Source organism: Schistosoma mansoni (genome assembly GCF_000237925.1).
Source record: "Schistosoma mansoni, WGS project CABG00000000 data, supercontig 0126, strain Puerto Rico, whole genome shotgun sequence".
Taxonomy (NCBI): domain Eukaryota; kingdom Metazoa; phylum Platyhelminthes; class Trematoda; order Strigeidida; family Schistosomatidae; genus Schistosoma; species Schistosoma mansoni.
Window position 1 is genome coordinate 616,211 of NW_017386035.1, and position 6,215 is coordinate 622,425.

The window sequence follows — 6,215 nt, forward strand, 5'->3', positions numbered from 1 at the left end:
TACTTTTGTGTGCTGACTTTTTTTTATATTTTTTACTAATCTTAGACACTAATGTTGTCCTTGTATCTACTAGCAGGATATTTCTCACAGATTATTTTAATCAATTTTAGTCATGAATTAGGAAAGAAACAAGACTAATATTTTTGAAAATGTCATTCATGCTTACTCGTGTATACTTTGGTATAGTTAATAATGTTCGATGTGCATCATGATTATATGATAATTCGGTTAAAGTTATCATTAAACAAAACAATATATTACAATTTATTCTGTTACGTAATACCTCTGAGTTAGAATTCATCTATCTATATTCCTAATTTTAGTTAGTTTGCCGTTACATTCTTCCATCGGTATCTCACTCCCGATATTATTGAACCATATTAGTCACTACTTCTCATTTGAAACACAATCATCCATCCTTGAACTGGTCGTTAGTGATCACGGGGGTGATTGTCCCTTGTTTAGCACACTTATTTAATACAATCAAGGTACCCAATATTTTATCCACTACTCATTATTAAGATCTTAACATACTTTGATGCTTATAAGAGGTATTAGACTTCACTTACAAATTAATAGCTTAAGGCGATTGTGAGACATTCACATTAGATCATATGAAACAAACCATTGCTGAAAAATTGAATTGTGTACTGTAGAAGGAAGGATATAAGATCTATAGGGTTGTTTTGAGAAGTGAATAAGATATTTCAGTTATTTCGGAGACTAATAAATCTACTCTTTATCTTGAAATGAAAATAGTCTGTGACCAAACAGTATTTGGCTATTATGACGTTATTCTTAATTAATTAGGTCATTCTCTTCATATTGATATTAGTAAATTTGGGAGCTGGAGTTGAAGAGGATGAGAAGGAGAGTGTGTATGTGTGTAGGTAGGTATCATTACCAATTTTTGATTTGATAATTTCAAATAAATTGAGCATTGGGTAGATTGTTATAAATAAATTAATATATTTGTAATATCCCAGTGAGTAGAAAAATTAGATTTTCTACTCATTGAGATATTACAAATATATTTTTTAAGCTAAAGTAAGTCTTTGTATTTGTTTATTTATCAATTTATAAAGTCCTGAGGTCTAGGCTACGTTATTTTTTCCTACCGATTTTTTTCTCTTTGTTACCGAAGTTTTGTGCTTCCCCATCCTTTCTGCATTGTTCTCTCACCTCTTTTTTTCCTTTCGCAGTAAGACATTATCATTTTTCTGAATGTTTGTTTCTTAACTCGCGTAAAGCTTTCCTATTTTTATGGACATAGTTTTGCATCAACGCGAATTGATTATTAGCTAATAATTGTTTACCAAACACTTTATTTCTCTTCTAACTAGGTCGTGTGTGTGTGAGAGAGATGTAAAAGAGATTTTAATATATTTAAGGAAAAAAAGTATTTCTTAAATCAGTTTCTTTTTATCTTAAAAATGAATCCAAATACTTCTTGACCTCCTCGTTTTCATCCAATGCATCGATTCAAGAATCATGATGATGAAAAGGAGATCCATAGACAATAATAATGATATTAGTGATTTCTACTATTTCTTTGTTTTCTGTAAATACTTTCTTTCCGTCTCATGAAAATCAATTCAACTATTTTTAATTTAACGTATATGTTATTGATGACCGGTGAGATTTTTGTTAATGTTAACGAAATAGTTAAATATTTAAAATGAATTTCAATGATATTAGGTGTATGTATGTTAATGGATACATATACACGTATGCTTGCTTGTGTGTTAATAAATGATGATGATGAATAAACAATTGAGTAGAACTGTTTCTATTGGGATTAAATTATTACATAAATAACATTGAATAAGCATTTTATTGTTAGAAAAATTATTGTTTCACTTGTATGGGAAATGTTTCACCACAGAATAATGACAATGATTTATTGATGATCTATGTCCTCAAAACATTACTTTACAAGATAGTCAGGTCTCTGTCTTACTAATAGACTCGTTACTGGTACACTAAGTTTCCTTCACTGATAATCGAAATTCCGGCTTTAGAACTTGACTTGCAGTAACAGAATTCCATCATAGGGATTTATTAAATCTGATTTAGTTCTTTTTAACACTATAATAAAATATATTTAGGAGGATTATCAATTGAAATTGAAATGAATTAATTCACTCATCTATCGGATCGCTTCTCATCTTCATACCATATGTCTTCAGTTTAGTTTAAATACACAAACAGAATTAATCACTTCTTCAAAATTGACTTGATAGCTTGCCATTTCGTTCTTACTATATTAATCACTGTTCTTTTTTGTCTAGCCTAATGATTTTTACTTTTTTACTGTGTCCCACTCATGATTTTATTGCCCGTATAGAGATTTCCAATGAATATATTCATAACCAACTCAAATAGTTGTTTGTTAGATTTAATTATTCAAACCAAATCTACGTGAATTTTTCCCTTTATATCACAAAATCCTTTTGCATTAAATTTATCATTATTACTTATAATTATTCCATATACAGTATGTTATGCTGTTTCTATGGCATTTTATCCAAATGTTTCTAAAAATACTACTTTTTTAAGTATCGTTTGTAATTTTGGATAATTTTACCGTAAATTTCGTTTCCGTTTATTACAACATCGACATATTTTTTTTATCCTGGTTAAAAGTAAGTCTTCAATAAAATTTTAAACATATTTTAGGCAGGTATTTTTAGTCAAAAAAAGTATTCTTTCTTCTATATTTACAACTCACCCACCAATTTATGCGACTCAGACAAGTTGATGAGAACAAGAATAATCTAGACACAAAATAATATTAATTATTATTATTCAGAGTGAATCCTGCAACAAAAAAGTACAGAAGCTGTTGGGGATGTCAAATCCCCAGAACTTGATAAGTGGCTTAATTTTGTAATTTTATTTTGGAAATTTGAATTTAGCCGTTTTCGCGCCAAACGCGCTCTTTTCACCTTCACATCATATTTCCCACTTGTAACTATCTTAAACGCTATTGGTCCATTGTTTCTTTGTGTGTGCTATTTATTAATGATGCCCAAGGACAATCTGTTGCTGTATATATACGCTTGACTTTTTCCCTTATTTGATTGCTGTGCTTCTGGCTGCTACGGAATAAAACTTCCCCGCTTCCAACTTGGACTTCTTACTCTAGTTAGCTGGGTCTGGGTCGCGTCAGAATAGCTAGCTTATCGGTCCCTGGTCACAAGTCTTTGTTCCGTTCGCTACTAGTGAATTCGTAACGCTTCAGATATAACAGAAGCACAAAACACACCTAAGTGTTTATACAAAAGTCAAGTGAAAAATTTCCGGAACTGTCCACTCTGCACTAATAATTTAGTTAAAAATGGTTACATTATTATGTTTTTTTTTGGAAGGCTTGTTCATAAAGAGTTATCTGCTCTCGCTTTGTTCAAGTGTATTAAATAAAACCCGTTTTTTTGGCTCTGATCATTGTTGTAGTAGTCCGTTTAACTCATTCCATTCATTTGGATGTTTTTCATCAAAACGATATTATTATAAAACTTTATTCTTCTTAAATATTTTATTTATTTATCGATTGATTGATTGAAGTGGATATTTTAACGGTATGAATTGATTGATGAATCGTATTCAATTTATATTACTGTTTTATGCTTCTCAACAAAACACTGAAGTCAATTAATGTAGATATTTTCCTTGTTTTCAACATGCATTTATGATTAATTTGTGGTAAGTACTCTTATTTCCTTTGATTTCAGAACAAACTTGATTCTAACATCTTAAAATTCATTATAGTAATCATTCAAATTAAAAAGATCATAGTTTCATTTGATTGATTGATCACTTATCGCGATATATTTGTTGTTGTTGACCTATTCTAAACACATTTTCCTGTTAATCTTCCATCTTTCAACTCTTATTCCACTTAATTGTTTGTCATTTGACATCCTTCTTTTATTCACTAATTAAACTGATAATCCATTAGTGTGTTGTAAGAAACAGTGACGGTGAGGAGAATTCAGGAAATATCATATGATTAAAAGAGCACAAAGTACCATGTATAAAATGAATAGGAAGAATGAAATACACCTTATGAAAAAAGACATACTTAGACATTTATTAACATTCAGCTTTCTTTATGTACATTAGAAACGCATTATTTCATTTATTTGTGAGTACTTTGTTGATACATCGACAATAAACATTTTGAGATGAAGTGCATTCATTTTATATGCCCCATGTACTTACATTAAGCGGGTTTAATATCATTCATTTCATATTCTTAAAAGGGATTTCGATTTAAAACATAATATCCCTAATCTCTTATGCTATATAAAAAAATCAGAGTACTTAACATGGCCAGTAGTAGTCACATTATCAGTTTGAACGTTTGATCTGGTAATTATAATTACCAGCAATTAAGATTATCCTAATGCAAACGGTATCTATTGCACAATCGATACTACAGCAAATAGCACACGATGTTTCACCAAACGATGAAACCCAAAAAAATGAGGGAATGGAAGAAAGGTTTTATATTTTGAAAACATAAAATTGAGGGAGAACAAATCTCTTGTTACTGTATTATACTGACTAATCAACGAACTAGAAAACAGTGTTTCATTTTGTGACGATTTGTAGTCAAATTCACTAATTTTCAACCATTAAGCAGTTTACGCATGAACATTGAACGCTTATATACTGAGTTACTTGTCATAGTATAGTGAACAGAATATTCAGGTGAGAAAAACCAATTTATTATTTAGTACGAATTTACAGAGCGTCTTCGTAAAATATGAAAACCATAAATTAAATACATTATTTGCACATTTTCCTTCAGTTGTCCTTTACATGCTTCTTTCAATTCTGTTGTTATTATAATTCCTCCATTTCCCTTCTGTTCTCTTAAACTTAACCCTCTTCTGACAGGCATTCCTCTTCCGATTGATGCTGCATACTACTTATATCTGTCGGCATAAGTAGCATTCACCTTAATAGTAAATGAACAAAGGTCAGGTTTAAGTACAGTGAATTTTACTAGAGCTTTGAGTTAAGTTTAAGAGCATTAGAGTTCAGGAGCACTATTTATCCACAGAAACGCGATTGACTAAATCCTGAATTACATTAAATATGCTGAAGTAAGGTACGTAACGTGAAGCAGATATTTTTTGTAATTACACACCATATCACACCTACTATTTAGTTGTACAAATGATATTTTTTACTAATTTTAAGAATTTTAGAAATGAGATATAAGTATCTTTACTTACATTTTAACGAGATACATGCTATACTTCACTGTGCTCTGACGTTTATGTACAATTTCAAAAGGGATTATCTCATACTTGATTGCTTCTCTCAAGGTCGTTAATATGCCTTGCTTATTACAACTTTACATATATTACAACAACACTTGAACTTTGGGACATACAGGACAATCAGCGAACTAAAAGTCAAAACAACTAATCGAAAAGCAGCAGAAATCATTAGGGACTATTAGTTAGAAAAAGTGTGGTCAGGATCAGCGTTGCAAGTAATAAATTAACGTTTATCAACAAAACTAGGTAACCTGATGTCATCATAGCGTCGATATCACTGGATCAATAATTGAAAGCTGAATTAGCTAGGCAGTCTGATTTTTAAAAGTTCTACTTTTGATAAAAATCTCAGTACATTTTAACTAACGTTCTGGTTGGATATTTGTGTATCCTTTGAACTAAATCCAATGGCTGAGATCCCTAGTTTAAATCGAAGCATATGGGGTGCTCACGTTTGTCTCTGAGGTTGTGCTACTGTCATTAAACGACATCTTTAGACGCCATATTTTTTTGGAATATTTTCATAATTTTTTACTAAACATTTTTATACTTTAAATTCAATTAGTATTGTTTGTTTGAATCTTCCCATCGATGTGTTAGGACTGCAACTGGTCAGTCTCTAATTGGCATATGTGCGTACTGTGCGTATTGCCTCGATATAGCCTTAATTCACAAGCATGGTAAGCAAATATGGATAGTAGCTAGCAGTGGAATCCGGGACGCGCCTTCCGTCCTATTTGGGACTCGTCAGCTGGATGTACCTGCATCTCAGAGTTGATGTTCACTCTGGGACTCGAACCCAGTACCCTCGCTTCAAACGCCATCGCGTTATCCACTCGGCCACTGAGTCCTGATAGCCACTTGCTTGTGCGATGGGGTGAAGTTTAAATTCAATTAGTATTGTTTGGTTTGAATCTTCCC

General features: G+C 31.4%; 1 protein-coding gene across 1 annotated transcript in view; it reads left to right on the forward strand.

The window, feature by feature from the left end:
- Positions 1–6,215, forward strand: part of Smp_130440 (hypothetical protein) — a gene marked incomplete at its 5' end in the record, with an annotated part of 114,414 nt that overhangs the window by 68,088 nt on the left and 40,111 nt on the right. The gene's annotated exons all lie outside the window — the stretch shown is intronic.